The following is a 16,857-nucleotide window of genomic DNA, read 5'->3' as shown; positions in this document are numbered from 1 at the left end:
GCTCGCTGATCCAGGGTGAGGGCTTGGATTGCAAACCAATCCACAGGAAGAAATACTCTACAAGAGTTATACTTAACGCCCTATCACTTTCAGCCTACACAAGTGCATTCGGCTGCTTAATCCCTTTCTGAAAGAGGCTGGCTCTGACCTGGCAATCAGCTACTGCTTGGGTTTTGTTTGGTTGCCACAACAGCTGAGAGCAGCTCTAACGCTTCCCTGTCTCAGCAGTGACACACCACAGGCTGTTCACCCCGGGATCAGCATCAGTTCATCTTTCATGTTCCCTTCTAGAGGGAAACAGCAGCTGGGGAATAGCTGGGCTCCTCAGGGGGAAGGATAATATTCGGTAATCAGAGAGCTTTGTTTAGGAAACAGGCTGCTGCAAGGAAAAGTGGATGGTTCAGTTTAGCTTTCTGGCAGCTGTTGTATTTTCATTGCCACATAGTGAAGATGCAAGAGAATAGCTTCTGCCAGCTCCACCAGCCAGAAAGCTCGCTTTGCTCTGCTCAGGTCACAGCAGTGCCCTTACTGATGGCCTAGGGGACTCCAGGCAGCAGCCCCAGCCTGTGGCTGGGAAGGAAAAGTGTCCCCAGCTGTCCCTGTGCCCCCGCAGTACCGACCACCTGCCCACCTCTCCCAATGGTATCTCCAAGAGGACACAATCACTTAAAACTACCTGGAGCTTCTTAAACCAACACGCTGTGATAAGCTTTCAAAACAAGGCAAACGCTGACACGTGCACTGCGTGTTTCATCAGCTCTTCTGTTGGGAGCGAGGAACATTATTTTGAAGCCCAAATACAAACAGGATCCAGTCTTTGCTCTAATAAAATAAAAAGCAGGAGAAATTCAGACTCCATCTCTCATCTGCTTTCTTGCAAATCCTTTTCTTCAGTAAAAGGCAGATAGTAAAAAAGATCTACAGTAAGTAGGTCATGTGCTTTCAGTGATTTACCGCTTTCTTAAATCTTGCATTGAGTTTCAGCAAACTGTCACTCTTACATGGGCAGCAGGGGAAAAACATACATATTATTAGAAAACAATCACTGCCAAATCTGATAACGATCTGACATTAACCACTGTGGGGATTGTGCTGCCAAGGCTGTCTTGTATTATTTAGAAAACATAAAGGAAAAAATTCCTGAGGGGGGAAAGCAGACAAACAAATAACTGTTCTACATCCTATTAATAAACTTCTACAGCTCATATTTCCCTAAGAAAATGCTTGCAGTCGCGCTACTGTCTTCTAGGCCAAGTTTACTAAATGACATTTAATCTTCCTGAGGTTAAAAAAACAATCACAGCTATTCTACCAACTGCTACAGATACTGCAGGCGTTATGTTCTGCAAAATCAGTGCATCCATTCTGTAGAGGAACACAACCTTTTATCTCCTCCTCTCAGCACTGGCTCCTGCTATCCATAAGGCAGTCTGGAGGAAATTGCTCTCCTCTTTATTCTTCCAGTCTGAATTCTTCTATCCACGCCCACCTGCAAGGGCAGCACCTTTCCCATCAACAACCACAATATGAAGTTCAAGATCCTTTCTGAGATAACCTGGGTTGGGTAAAAAGCTCTTAACTTGGCTTCTGATTTTCAACTAGTGGGAGACCTGCAAACCGACCTATGCCATCTAACCAAGCTAGACTTAGAGCCTATTGAAAGCAAACGTTTTGGATGCATGTTTTGAGGACACACATTAATGTACCTTGATGTGCAAATGCAGTACCAGAATGAAGCAAACCACTAAACCACCAGCAAGCTTCTGAGTTACAACAATGGCTATAAAACAGCTGTCAGCATTGTTTGACTCTGGTCTGAGGGGTTAGGAAGTCACTTGGATGGTGTTCCACAAAAGAAACCAACACAAAAAAAAACAACAACAAAACCAGTCTTAATTCTGCTTTTGCAAGGGCTGGAAGTCACAAAGCACACATGCAAATGGATGTGCAAATCCACATCCATCCAACTTCATGAAGCAAGGACATCTGTGTTTTAGAACAAGGAAGATAATCTTTCATTCCAATTCTATGTAACATGACAAAAGCATGTCCTGAAATTCCTTAAATGTAAAGTACTGGATTACAGAGTAAACTGAGAGAAAGCCCCAAAGCAGCTGTACCTTAAATAACTGCACTTTAAATAACTGCATCTCTTCAGCAACCACCAGCGGCCTCCAGCAACTCAGGGCACGGCTGCCCAAGCAGTGCTGCACCAAAGGCTGTCCCTGTGCAGGAGCACAGATGCAAACACGCAACTTCTTGAAGGCAGATGCTCAGTTCTTGCTGATGTGGCCATCTCTGCAGGTGCCATCATTTGCTAAACAAAAAAGAGCCTTTCGGAGAGCAGCCCAGCAAACACGAGGCTCCCTGGCTAGATTTCCCTCCTCCTCCATGCTTTTACTTGCCATTGTTTTGTTTTGATTTTCTTTTCTTCTTCTTTAAGTGGTGCAATATAGAGCTTGCGGTCTGCATAATGCTGATAGCACTTGAAACTGCCTTCTGTTCAAGCTCAGGCCATCAGCATGCATTGCAAGCTATTTTCTTCTCACTCTAAGTCAATGCCTTTCAAGGATGACCTGGGGACCAGCTCTTCCCCGATGTGAGTGCAAATCACTTGCCAAGTTTAGTTTCATTTTGACTGTGCCTACCGGGGAAGGGTCACTTACAGACTCCATCATTTCCTCCCTTGTCTCAAAGGATTATAATTTGTCCATTGCAATTCACATCAGGATGCAATTTGGCAGGGAAGTTAGAAGTCTGAAGGCAATTATTTTTCTTCCTTTGGAGAAATGGATTATATTCATTCAGCTATTTTCAGTTATTTATTTTAGATGGAGCACAGGAGGAAGAGAAAGGAAAACAAGGTGGGTTTAGACTTTATGATAGCATTGACTTACTATGTTTTGACACCACAGAAGAGTTGATTATACTAATACATTCAACCCATGCAGCTAATCCTGTCCAAGAGGAAAGGCCTGGAACAGAAACGTCTCAGCAAGGTATCAGCACACCAATGGAAATAACCCTTATTATAAATCCTTAAGGCTCATCCCCCAAAACTTCTACTTACAGTTATTCTTAGCAAGAGTAAATCACTCCATTTCTACCAGCTGAAGTTCCTTCCTTTGTATCTAACAAGTGACATGCTGCTCTCAGCTTACCAGGAAATAAATACATATACACACACTACTGATTTTCCTTAGAAACACTGCCAAAAAGCAGGTTTAACCTATACTCCTATTTTTACAGCAGCAGAGGTTCCAGCCCCATCCCCAGTCCCTTCACATGGCCTCAGCCCTCCTGAGTGCTCACAGGAAAACAAATGAGGTTTAAGCCCACATGCAAGCGATCAGCTGCACAGAACACAACATGCTCAACACCCACGCCTGCCTTTTGCCTGCCATGCTCTCCACACTGCCACCAGTAAACATATTCCCCTGCTCCTTCCCATTTTAAAAGGCAAATCGTTAACTAAGAAGTTGTTCCAGAACTAATATTTATAGGGCTAAGTGATTACTTAATCCAACAATTAAAAATAAGGCGTGTTAAGTAGTGCGTTAGGTAATTAAAGAAATGAAAAAGTGCCACACAAGGTGCCTGGCAGCCCTTTTGGCTTTAATGAGCCCCATCTCACAGCACATTTCGGATCTGACCTGTACTATGAAAAATGAATTTTGGAAAACTGCAGCTCTTCAGGCACGGCACCCTGTAAAAAGCCAGCGCGATTCCTGACATTCTGCTGGAAGACCAACTTTTATCAGAGAGCAGAACGATTTGAAGTCCCCGTATAATCTCACCTCCGGGTTACTGGGCCCACTTCCCTTATCAATTAACCTGTCAGTCGGCAGTCGGGCCTAATTAGTTAAATCCTTTTTTAATGAAAAGAATTTGCCTCGAGCAAAGTCTGTCAGCTCCAGAACCACTTTACAATCAGGAGCATGTCTCAGCAAAACCCATTAAATACTTGCTGAGCCCCGAATGCCAGCAGCAAACCCAACACCTCCCTGGCTTCTGCAGGCGTACAGCATAATCTGTGCATGTCTGCATCCCGCTGCACCTTGGTGCACCAACAAACCGTGCTTGCTTTTGGTCCCAATGACCCTTCGTTCCAATTGCTTGAGCTAGGGAAGTCTGTACATCTGTAGTGCAGCTGTGCAAGAAGCAGAGGTGATCCCTAACAAAATGCCAACACCGGTTCCTCTGAAAGCATCTTTCCTGAGGAATACTGAGCATGCCAACGCAGGAGACGTGCTCCAGGTAGGACAACACGTGCTCATTCCTGTGCTAACGATCCCATCGCTCCCCTTGACTTCAAAGGGCCTCCGATCACATTTGTAATCTTTTGCAAGTGTTAGCAAACAAAATTACAAGTTCTACCCTACAGGTTTCAACAAATGCCCCGCACCATCAACACAGCAATGTGCTTAAAAATAGATATAATGAGCAGCCTTGGATCTGCATAAGTGCCCTGTGGAGTTCATTAATGATTTCATTTTTGGCGAGGTACCGTGTTAAATGAGAGAGCATTATTAAAAACACACATACATAGATACATGCATTTGAAACTACATTCCTGCTAATGTTTCGGGAAGAAAAAAAAACAACATTGCTCTGTAATTGTGGTTTGCCTTTTAAGTAAAACAATGTTAATAGCACCTAACTGTAAAACCTTCTGTCCTGCAAGCTAACCGCTGCTGTCCAAGAGCTGCCTGCATCTACAGCTCCTGTTTGTGAGAAAATGGGACCTGAGATGTTACCGTGGGGCTCGGCCAGGCCCCACCTCCCCAAATCCACAAAAGACCATTTCAACCATGTTACTCCAAGCTGCTCAAGTGAAGCCAAAAGCAAACTCTGGTCCCCACGTGCCAACTTTTCCACCTGTGTCACACCCGGTGCCTCTGCCATCCTCATGTTTGCTCAAAGGGATGAGAGCAGCAGAGCGCTTTGTACAGCATGAATTACAAACGTAATTGCAGAGCATTAAATTGGCGAAAGGTAGCTTGGACCAAACCATGAACACACGTCTCTCAGGGTTCTAAATTTGGCAAGAACACGTCCACACTGAATCAAAAAAGCCACCGAAGCAAAGCACAGCACTCTCAGGAGGGCTCATGCTGAGGAACTGCACAGATCTGCGCTCCCCTGTCATCCATGGGGCACAAACCCCTGAAGCTCTAACTGAGGGACACCTCGTCCTGCAAGGAAGAGTTCTCCTCTAACCCAATGGTGACTGTTTATCTGCATTGTTCTTTCAATGCTTCCAAGCATCTTGCTTTTCCTTCATCCTGTGCTGTTCTTACCAACATCTTTAGCACCAGAAGGCTGCAGGGTGGCTCCAACACTAACACCCCAGTGGGCTTCCTTATCCCAAACCTCACGTGCATGATAAATCACGCTTTCTGAGCTCTTCTCTTACCCTGCTTCTAGTTCCAAAGTTTCTTCACAACATGACATGAGTTATTACCCTGTGGTGCTCGCTGCTGAGCAACCCAAGGGCCTCTGCACACCATGCAGCCTCCGCTGAAGCCGCTGCTGCGATGAGAGCAGAGCCCGCATGGAGCACGGCAAAAAGCGTGTGATGGCTGCAGCTCGCATCTGCTCCTCTGGGGGAAAGGTAAGTCAAGCATAAGCAACTTCTTTCTTTCTTAAAAAAGTTGGAGCTGCCAGAGATGGAGTGAAATCATTTAGCTTCTGCCTGTCACAGCAAGTTATCTGCGTGCTTTTTATGTCTTAAAAATGTAGCCCGACAGAATATATTCATCCTACCTCCAAAGGACAAAGTTTAGAGAGAACATGTAGACATGGCTACAAACCATTCCATGTTAAGCCAGAGGAAAGCAAGCAACGCCTCTGTTTCCAAAGAAAACGGCCAGAATCTGCTTATCGTTCCTCTGAGGAACCAGCGCAAAGATGCAATCACATTCTTTGCCTGCTAGTTGTTTTCATTTGCAAATTATTTATCCACATCTACACAACAGAGTAAACAACGAAGACACATTAATTATGAAAGCAAACTTTTCCCTACAAATTAGACTGCTCTTTTAAGCTTTGAAGTTCGCTTAGCTATCCGTCTGCAAGGTTTTGTGCCACTCCTACTTGTAACTGCTAGCAGCAAAAGAATTATCAAATCCTGCAGGAAAACGCTGCAGATTCCTTGTCATAACAACGCTCACTGGCTGTGTTTGCATCTTTCTCAACAACTTCCAGCACTGCTGCAATGTTCCTTCCTCCTCTGCCTTGACATCCATCTGCTGGCATTGACTATGCCTACAGAGAGCATGGGGATCTCAGCAGGAAAGTCCTAATCCTGTGCTGAGCTCTGGGAGCCACCTGTGTGTATGTGGCTGCACCCCTGTCCCAGCCCTAGCTGTGCTCCTGGGACCTCAGTGCCACTCATCTCCACGCTCTCGGGCTGCACCAATGGGTTCTGAAGAAAGGAGTGCGTCCATTGGGTTTTTGTAAACTACCAGAGCAATAAAAACCATCATTAGAGACAATTTACTGGCTAATCTAATTTTTAAGTACGCACAGCCACTCGCAGCAATCAACATTTAATTAATTATAAGATCAGATGAAAAGGGGAAGATGGATTGCTTCCTGGCCCACCCATAAGCCCTCTCAGCTGACAGCAGTGTGCGTGATTTTACTCTTTTTAATTCTCTCATTAGACCTTTGTTCTCAGACATCAGCCATTTACCTGCAGGACAATGACAGCACCTTGGCACAGTTTGCAGCGCATCCGACGCAGCTGTAGTGCCACGTCCAGAGCTGTCACTGTCCAGAGACGTGCAGTGACACGAGCTGCTCACAGCAGTGCTGTCGTTAGGGGCTCAGCACACAGGGCTCTGTGTCAGCTGCACCGTGCTGAGGGTTCACTTCACCCAATTATTTGTTTGTCACTTGCAGACCTGGGTACTGAGCAGAGACTGTCGAGTTATTTTTGGCCCACGATGCACTGGCAAAACATAATGAGGCCTTTAGGTGAGTAACTGTCTTGGCAGCGAGGTGCTAAGATGATGTGCTGTTGAAAGGCTGGATGGCAATTAGGTTGCTTGAATGCGATGAGATGCCGGACAGGGCATGTGCAGACAAAGCAAAGCAGCTTAACTATTAACATGCCACCCTCCCTTGAAGTTGTCAGCTAACTATTTACGCAAGGTGCTAATTTACTACATGCTGCTTTCCCAACAAACTTAATTTTTTATTAATTCAAAAGCTGTACAGACTTGTCCCGCTTATTACCCAGCCCTTTGCAGAGAAGTGTAACAGCTTGCCAGATGATTATTATCATATGTTAATTGTATTACAGCGATTCCCGCAAGTCCCAGTCTTGGACCTGGTTTCCATAAGGTAGGGGATGTGCAAACGAGACAAAAGATGGACCAAAGACTTCTCATTTAAGATTTGAGAGTTGGCATACAGGTATGGAGAGCAGATATGGAAGAAGAAGCCATATGGAAACACAACAGGGGTCCAACAGCCCATTTTTAGGTAGGAAATGTAACTACAGCATGGAGAAAAGCTGTAAGACATCTGCAACAACGCCCACACTGCTTGTTTGCTCCAGGGGTTGTTGATCCCTGCTGCAACCAGATGCGACTGCCCAAATACAAACTGCATTATAACGAGTCAGTCAGTCAAGAACCATGGTCTTCAAAACATGTTATCTAGAGTGGCCTGCTTTAGGTATGTCTGATGGAACCTCAGGATTCCTTTTGGTGTGGTGAAAAAGATACACCTGGTGTTCTGTGATGGCTACTATTGCTCCTCTCATGAGCTCTCAGCTGGGTGCAGGAGAACCTGGTCAGCCCTACGCTTCCACGCTGCTCTGCCTGAAGCGCTAACAGCTCGTCACTTTCTGTCCACACAGCAACCCCAGCTCCCACAGAAAATGAAGGCTGGGTATTCATACAGCAACCTGAAAATCAACACTCACTGGACTGGAGGTTAGAAACACCTCACTGCAGAGCTGGTAATGAATTAAAGACCAAACAGAAGACCAAGATTATTCCTCCATCTCTCTGGACAAAGAGGTGAGAATCCAGGAGTCCATCCCATTTCTCCCAGTGCACTCAAGCAGACTGGTTCAGGCTTCTGGAAGAGTATCAAGAGCATGTGCAGCTGCGTGGGTTCAGATGAGGTCAAAGTCAAGGGAAAAGAACGTATCAGATTGTTCTCAAAGGTATCAGAAATTCGGTACTCCTCGTCACACTTTCCATTTTGCAAAGCCTGAGGTGTCTCACTGCTCTCCACAACCAAGCACCCAAGGTTCACCTTGGGAGATCCATTCTCTTAAAAGCATCGCTCCCCCTGCACTGACCCAACGTGCCAAGCAGAGCTGTTTGGTAAACTTTGGAAGCTGTGGAGCTGAGGCTGAGACAACATTGGACCACTGGCAGAGCTCCTCACCCCTCCTCCCAGAGACAGCGGGTTGTGTCCATCATTAAGGAACTGCCAAAGTCACATTCTGGTAATTGCTAATCTCAGAAACACAAACCAGGGGGGGAAAAAATAAAGCTGCTACCACAGGACGGAACAAAATGGTGCAATTTCTCTGCCTGGAAGAACCGAATCCTGCTACACCCATGCAGCAGCCACACCTGCCGAAACCTGCGGAGGCTGCGATGTAAGAACAGCCAGTGACAAAAACCAGCAAGCAGAAGTCAGACTGAGGGTTTTGCTCATCTGTGTTAGGTTTTCATAATGCTGTTTCTTTTAACAAATGCCGTTTAAGTGCTTATGGGACTAACAACCTAGTAAATGAACTAAGTATTAATTTGTGGCTTTATTACTCAGCAGACCTATTTCCATAAAGCCATTTTTCTTAGGACACAACTTGCTCTGCAGCAGCTGCTTCCTATTACAAGCTGCTCAAATTACTTTGGCTCCAATTTTCAGAAGTGCCCACTGATTTGAAATACTTGGAAATGATATCAAATGGCTGTGGGAGCTCAGCAGCGCTGTACCTCAGCCCTCTCTCCCATCCAAAAGCAGCAGCAATGGCACAGACAGAGCACTGTCCAGACAGCCCTGGCCCTGCAGGCCCACACCACAAAGGTTTTGCACAAAGCCATAAAGGAACTGGGGAGCACAGTGGTGACCCAGCCACAAGGTACCACAGAAGGCTGGAGAGGAAAGCTCACACTGCAACGGCTCTTGGGCAGCTCTGGACAACTGTGGGCTTGGGGAGCTCCTTGGGCTGCGAGCAGGATTTAGGCAGAAGGCACATGGCCTAGGAAAGACATTCTAGGAAAACAATTTTGGTCAAGTACAGCAGGAAAAAAACCACACAGCTTGTTCTTACTCTCCTGGCATCTGTAAGTCAAGGCCATTAACTGGTCTAAAAGGCACTTAAGTCAAGTTTATCTGCTCTGCTCTTCTGCTTGCAACTTTTAAAGTATACATTTACGCTAGCTGTTTTAAACAGCTTGCTGGATGCTGTGTAACCCCCTTTCAGAAGCACACTCACTGCTCGAAGCATTGCTCAGCATGCTCCTGGCACTCATACAGACTGGCACTAGTCAAATCCAGCCTGGCAATCAGTTACGTTACTCTAAATAATTCCATCAGCAGCAAAGGATCCATGGCTGAAGCTGTCACCTCTCTCCAGCACGGCGCTGCCCCTTCCATCACACCTGCCCAGCAGCACTGTGCCCCTCTCTCACACAACCCAACATGAAACCATTGCTCTCTGCTTGCTGCAGTTGGTTTCTGATGAGCCAATGAACCCACCTGCTGGACCCCAAAAACACCAGTGCAGCAGTGAGCTGGGGACAAGAGCAGGACCTGATGGGGACAGGGAATGGGATGTGAGGATCCCCGGGCACATACATATAAGCACCGGGAAAAAAAAAAGAATAAAAAAAGAAATAAGAGTGATTTGTGGGCGGCTTAATGTCTCCAGGGTGTCATGGGATTTACTTCTGTGGCCCTCATCCAGCAAAGCACTTATGTAAACGCTCAGTGGTAACAAGTGTTTAAAGTCAGTCAAGCGACCAAGCACAGCGCTGAACTTCTAAGTGAGGACAAATCAGGCTCTGTTTATTCTGCTCCATGAAACTATAAATGCCCTCTTCTAGCCCTCTCGGTATCTTAAGAAAGGCGGGAGCCCTTCCTCTTTGCTTGGAGCAGCACTTGCTGAACCATTAGGAAGGTAAAAGTCCCCAGTTTAACGTGCCATCCTTTGCAAGGTATCCATTGCTGCTGCAACAAGCACGGCAGTTCCCACTTGGAAGCTTTATTTTGGTCTTTCTGCCTACTCAGACAAATATTATTGCACTTAAGTCACACGTTGAGGGGTTTCTTCACATGTTCAGACTGCGTGTGTGTGTTTCTCTAAAAAGAAAACAGAAAAAACAGCTGAGACTTAGGAAAGCGAGGCAGAGATTTGCCTGTGGTTTTCCACGCCTGTTCCCACACTCCAAAAAACAATGACTAATTCAAAGAGCTCCATTGACTCCTGTGGGCAGTCTGCACGATAAAATAATATCATACTTTGTGGGATCATTTTACGTGGAGAAACATTTAAAGCATGTCGGCGCTGCGATGAAGGCGCTCTTGTTTGGGGGACCGTTGAAAATGGGAAGAGAAAGGTCTGCTTGCTCTCATTTTTGAAGCAGCTATGAAGACTTCAACGTGAAAAAAAGCAAGGAGAAAAAAAAAGCACAATTCATATGTCTGTCCCCGTAAAAACTCCTACTGGCATCGAGTGGCAAGACTGATGCATGGCTGTAGGATGTGAGAAGCTTTGGAGAGCTTTTCTTTTTTAAATTAGCTGCATTTGGATGGGAGACATTGTGACAACGTGTGACACGGTGCTAGTGAGGAGACATCAGAGCCCACAGACAGGCGGGCAGAGGTTCAGCAGCACAGCCCTACACCCCCATGTGCAGTGCACACCAAGCACCTCCCGCACAGGTCTTCAGAAGACCTCGAGAGGCTTGCAACACACTTGAGATGACAGACAGAGATGAACCATCTTTTCGGAAAGCAGCACTAATTTATGGCTGCTTCCTACTCTTGCTCTGGTAACTGAGGCAAGCACTTATCAACATCCAACTCGTAGATAAGAGAGGTGGAGGAACCAATTAATGCTGCTGGGTGTTATCGGAGCCCACGCAGGCGCTGTGTCAGCAGGCTGGGCAGCAGGGGCAGCGAGGCCGGGAGCAGCTGGGCTGCAGGCACAGCACTGCTGGGGCAGCTGCTTCTGAACCCGATGTCTCTGCCTCTGCAGAAAGCCACGCTGCTGCGCTTCTCCAATTGAAACACAATGCGTTCGATAAGATAACAGATGCCTGGCAAAGCACATTGAAGTTTCGTACAGGAAAGAAGAGGAGGGGAAAAGCCTTGTATAAACAGCAAAACAATACAGCTTTATCTAATCTCAGCGACTTACTGCTGCTTGTCTGTGTGTGTGTGTTTTACCGACAAAATAAACTAAATTGAATCAGCTCACACACGATAACATGCTCTTTCCTACCTCATCCTAATTGCTTGGCTAATTGATGTTTGTTGAACTTTCTCCATTTCATTGAGTGATTAGGTACAAAGCTAACAGTTGACATCTGTAGGCGCTTAACTGGCGTCTGTAATTACTGTTAATGTTAAATAATTGTTAGTTAACTGGAGTGGTAACTGACTGAATGGAATCCAGATTGTGAAGCAAAAAGAGACTTAGTTAAATAAACATACATTTTGAGAGAAAACAACATTTTATTACAGGGGAGAGACTAGCAGCAGGCCAGATATGGGAGGTCTGCAGGATGCCCATTGACAAAACCTCACACCAGGCTCCAGCCTGGACCCCACTCATCTGGAGGTATGTCAAGCAGGAGCCTCACCAGCAAGCTACTCTTATCCTTAAGAAGTTTTCCACCTTATTTTGAATTGATTACCACTAGTTATTTTGCAGCCCAAAGCCGATAAGCCTTTTCCAAGAAAATCAAATACAGTTTAATCTGTAAAACAAATACTTTCTCCAGAATAGACACAATTATGCGTTAGTAAATATTGTCATTTTGCTGACACTGGAATCATTTGACTTTGCTAAAACCAACAGCTTGAAAAGAACTTGAAGGAATACAATCACCACCTGAGACCGAAGCATACTTGATACAAGTTCAAGTGGTTGAAGTTTCCCAGAACACCGCTGTCAACTGCCTCTTTCAGTTATTTTGGTTAAGAGACACCCAAGCCCACAGTCTGGTTATTTTATGGTTTAGTTCTCCATGATTAATTTAGAAGCCTTGGAAGATTCCTGTATTGTAATACCGCAAGCTCTAAGCTTTAAGAATCAGAAAGGCTGTGAAAGAGGTTCTCTCCCTCTTTCACTGTCCATGCGGGCACACTGTGTTCATCACACTACAGGGACCTTTTCTTGCAGAACTGCCCTTACATCCCACAGCACAGGCTGCCCCACCTGACTGCCACATCGCAGCCAGAACCCCTGCAGCAGGTGAAGGGGAGGGCGCAGAAAGTGCACTGATGGGCAGGAGCGGTTTGTGCACAGGAGATGCAGCCGTAAGCGGAGTTACGCAACAAATTCCTCGCTCAGATAAAGCCTTCGTGGAACAGAAATAACTGCCTTGCTCTTTTGTGCACTAGAACAAAGGACTGTCTCAAGGCAGGCATCGACTTTTGTCTGCCTGACTTGCAAGCTACAATGAAGCGATGCAACATTTCTTCTAATCTAACTCGCTGGTACAAGAAACCTCAGGTCCTCCAAACAGGAGGCTTTGCACAGAGCTTGCTAATGAGACACTCAGCTTTCACATGGAAAATACCGAGAAGCCATCTGAAACCCAAAAAACAGGGTAACTGAGTGATCCAAAGCCACCAGCACAGCCTCCACTGGAATGCAAGGACACACCACATCAGGGCATCATTTTGGGAGGGCAGCCATCGCAACAGCCACAAAAAGCCTATGGGACTGTGCCAAAGACTCCGCAGTCCCTGAGGTCTGCCGAGCAATGTGTGGGCTTCCACTGCACTGGCACCGGTCCAGAGCCCTAAATACAGTCTGGGATTAAGCCATTCAGTGAGAAGATGCAGCAGCCCCCAAGAAGTCAGAAGCTGAGGATGCACACCACGTGAGTCGGGATGCTAAGAAGGTTCCTGCGTGCTCCTGGAAAGGAGGAAGGAAGCAGCAGTCAGTGCACCGGCACAGCGGTGGCGCTCCTGCAGCACTGTGCTGTCTGTGCAGCAGCAGACCCAGCTGGATTCCCAACAGGCTGCTGTGGGACCGGCTGGCTGAGGGTGAACACTCCTCCACAGCCGAGAACCTCCTGCGGACTGAACCAACAAGGAGCAGCACATGCCAGCCTCAGCTCCCTGCTTGTTTACAGAAACAGATGTTGTAAAAGATCCTCAAGAAATGATTCACCAGAAAAAGACGAGGGGAAAAAAAAACAATCCGCCTGTTTTTCCAGGGGAGGATATTGCTGCAGAACCACCTAAAAGCCAGGCCTTGATCCGGGTAGTATTGCAGCCACCAGTGAGGACTAGTAACCCAGACGCCTTGATCTACCTCCAGCTGAGAATATAAATATTTCCCTGACAGCTGGTGGTGCCGCGAAGCAGAAGGATTCATAAAGTTTACATGAACATCCTGTAAACAATTTGAACATAAAAAGCTGTAACGGCCCAATTGTGTTCCTGATCAAAGGCAAACTTCAATATACAGCACAAATGAAACTTCATCACTTTGGGACTCATTTCTCCCTCCAGGAAAAGCTGTTTTCCAAGGGTACGTAGGAGGGACTTAACATAAATTAAATACGCAGCAGTAGTAGGAGCTGCCTGTTCTACATCTTCAGATGTGTCTGTTTAAATTATTAAAAGATAATGGAATTTAATTATGCTGGAAAGTCACGCTACAAAAATTCACGAACAAAAGCCTGCATTTTGGCCAGGATTAACAGCGTTAAGGTTGACATTCTCAGACAGCGAGAGAAGTTATGTTCTTCCAAAGACTCCAAGTAGCATTTCTGAAGCTGGAAGGCACAGACTGCACAGTGCGGGGGATGGAGGGCTGCTGCAGACGAGTGATGTGCTACTCTTCCATTCCTCCTCCATGGAGAGATTATAGGGTGCTTACCTCCCAGCACAGCCACCAGATCTCACTGGGAATCATTTTCTTAGATAATTTCAAGCTCTGCAACATAACAAGCTCCTGCTCAGGCTCGCAACCAGGGACTGCTCATTTCAGCAGCAGCCACAGCAGTTGCTGCCCTGGGGACAAAGCCACATCCCTCTCTAGTCCCCAGCTCCGCTTCAGACCCAGCGCAGGTCTGGGAACCTCAGAGAGCACTGGCAGCAAAGAGCTGGTGGGAACCCTAAAGCCCTCCCAAACACAGCACCACTGTGCTGCACACAAACCCCAGCCCTGAAGGGGCCTCAATGCCCATGGAGCATCCCAAAACTCAGAAATCTCATTTTCCCACTGAGCTCTAAGGGCAGCTAGCTCCGAAGTGGATGTCAGGAGACTTCTCTTTGATGGGTTTCCCACCCTTCATCAAAGAAGGTCTAGGGAGGGAATATTAACTTTGTCCTGGATTTTTTAATTATTACTGTTTCTGTTTCTGGAAGGGATTAGTTCCCATTACACACCCATAACAATCCCACACACCTTGAGCTCCGTCTCATCGCTAGCCCCGAGTCTACAACTGAATGGCAGAAACCTACAACGCTTCAGGATTGTTACCCACTTTGTGAATACACCGGTTCTGTAAATTCTGCTGTAAAGAATTCTGAAGGAAAAAAATAAAAAAAATAGAGGTGGCAAGATAAAAAAAACGTGTGAAACACAGGGAGCTGAGGGATGCCAGGCAGGCTGGCTCTGGACAGGAGGGACGGCACACTTGTCAGTCTGGGCCTCCCAGCCAGGAGCTTTGAAGGTTTCATCATGATTTACCCAATGCAAACCTGACCCTTTCTGACGAGCGACTTTTATTGCTTCTGGCAAAAACAGCCGCGGACAGCAGAGGGGAAGAACTGGGCTTCCAAGCAAACAGGCTGAATTGCAGGGAGAGAACTTGAACTTGGAATATATCAAAATGACAGCAACCCGGGCAGCCCTCAGCCGTCCCCAGGGCAGCGTCTGGGGGAAGGCAGCAGCCCCACGACGGGCGGAGAGCCCCTGCACCTGGCTGCAAGCAATTAGCGACATTATCCCCAACCAGGGGTCTTCTGGGGGGCTCTTTTCCTGATATTTAGCAGCCTGAATGCTAATCCCTTTAACAAAACTGCTCCCGATGCTTTTTCCGCCCTCCTTCCCCTTAATCTCTTTTCTCCCGGTGGAAAAGAGAAAAAAAAAAAAAGAAAAAAGAAAAAAGAAAAAAAAAGAATACCAGTCGGCCTGGTTTGGCAGCACCTGGATTTGAATTGATTCTCCCCTTGTCATTCATGTTACCAACAGGAATTAGCATATGGCTTTAAGGGGAAACTCAGGAGGAGAAAAGAAAGCCGCCATTTTGATGGAAATAAGGGGCACAGGAATAATCTACCATCAACTAAAAAGCTTATTTGTGTACGGTTTCTCAAGCAAAGCTTAGAAAAGCCTATGTTGATTTTAGGCTACACAAAGAAATCCTAATCCTTTCAAGGGAACTAAATCACCAAAGAAAAGTATCTCGGAAGAAAAGGCTCCCTGTCAAGCATGGATGCTCACAACCAAATAGATGCCGCGAATCAACCTGGGTAAGTAAACAGTACCCGGGCTGTGGGAAACGTGCTGGGTCCGAACTGGGAAGGGCAGGAAGAGCAAAAGGCCCCTCCTCGCCTGGCCCCAAATTCCCATGTGGTCACAAGCAGCGTGGGTCACCCAAACGTGCAACCTTATTTATTTGTTTGGCGGTGGAGGGGCTGAGGGCAAGCCATACATTCAATTAAAGCAAACGGATCTATCAGCTCGCCAAGTGAGATCGTCCAGTTAGGCCACCGAGGTCATCCATCCAACACAGGGCTCCCAAAGGATGGGAGAACACAAAAAACAAGGAACGTGGATCCGTGATGCCATTAAATAGGATTCAACAACAGCAGCAGACCTCCAAAGTGACGACGTGTCAGCACAGGAACCTCACACCTCAGCATCATGGGCTCATCCCCAATTACACGGTGTTGTGGGATTAAAACACACAGAATAACGCCACGACGGCCCACTGGAATGACAAACCCAATACAAAGCCAACCCACACCTGGCCAACTGTGATCAAAACAGACCTGAACACCAAATTCACCAAATCTGCGTTTTCTAACCAAGATTGACTCAAATGTCCCCAGAAGCACACCAGGTTAAAGCACTACGGGTTTGCAGCCCCATTTAATGGGTAATTATTACACACTGCCATTGAGAAGTAGGACAGTGGGTGAAAAACAGAAAGAGCTGATGCATTTTGAAGGCTCTGAATTACACACATTGGCACAACTCATGTCTGGAAGCTGCTCCCTCTGCCCTCTTTGCAAAAAACAAAAAACAAAAAAAACCCCAAACACTGCAATAAATAAAGGGATAAATAAATAAATACATCCCCACAGCCTTTCTAATAATGCTGCTTCAGGACAAGCTCTGCACAGAAGCTCACTGGCACTGATTTAGGGCGAGTTTTCCCTTAATGTACTGTTATATCATTAGCCACTCTCTCTTTAGATTGCTGTTTGGAGGAAATTAATGGGATACTGAATATTTAAATGTGGCCCTCTATATCATTTATTAACTCTACAGAAAGCACACAGCACAGCAAGCCATGGTTTATGACTATTATCCTGTGAATACTAAACGCTGGCTGGTTATTACTGTCAGCAGTGCAAATTGGCTATTCATAATTCCATGTCTATCATGGAGCTGATGAGTAACAATCA

At 46.3% G+C, this 16,857-nt stretch overlaps 1 protein-coding gene across 6 annotated transcripts in view; it reads right to left on the bottom strand.

The window, feature by feature from the left end:
- Positions 1-16,857, bottom strand: part of AUTS2 (activator of transcription and developmental regulator AUTS2) — a 658,144-nt gene that overhangs the window by 47,661 nt on the left and 593,626 nt on the right. The window lies entirely within an intron of this gene.

Source organism: Tympanuchus pallidicinctus, unplaced genomic scaffold (genome assembly GCF_026119805.1).
Source record: "Tympanuchus pallidicinctus isolate F22 unplaced genomic scaffold, pur_lepc_1.0 scaffold24, whole genome shotgun sequence".
Taxonomy (NCBI): domain Eukaryota; kingdom Metazoa; phylum Chordata; class Aves; order Galliformes; family Phasianidae; genus Tympanuchus; species Tympanuchus pallidicinctus.
The sequence above is the reverse complement of the archived record's forward strand: the minus strand, read 5'-3'. Positions and strand labels throughout refer to the sequence as shown.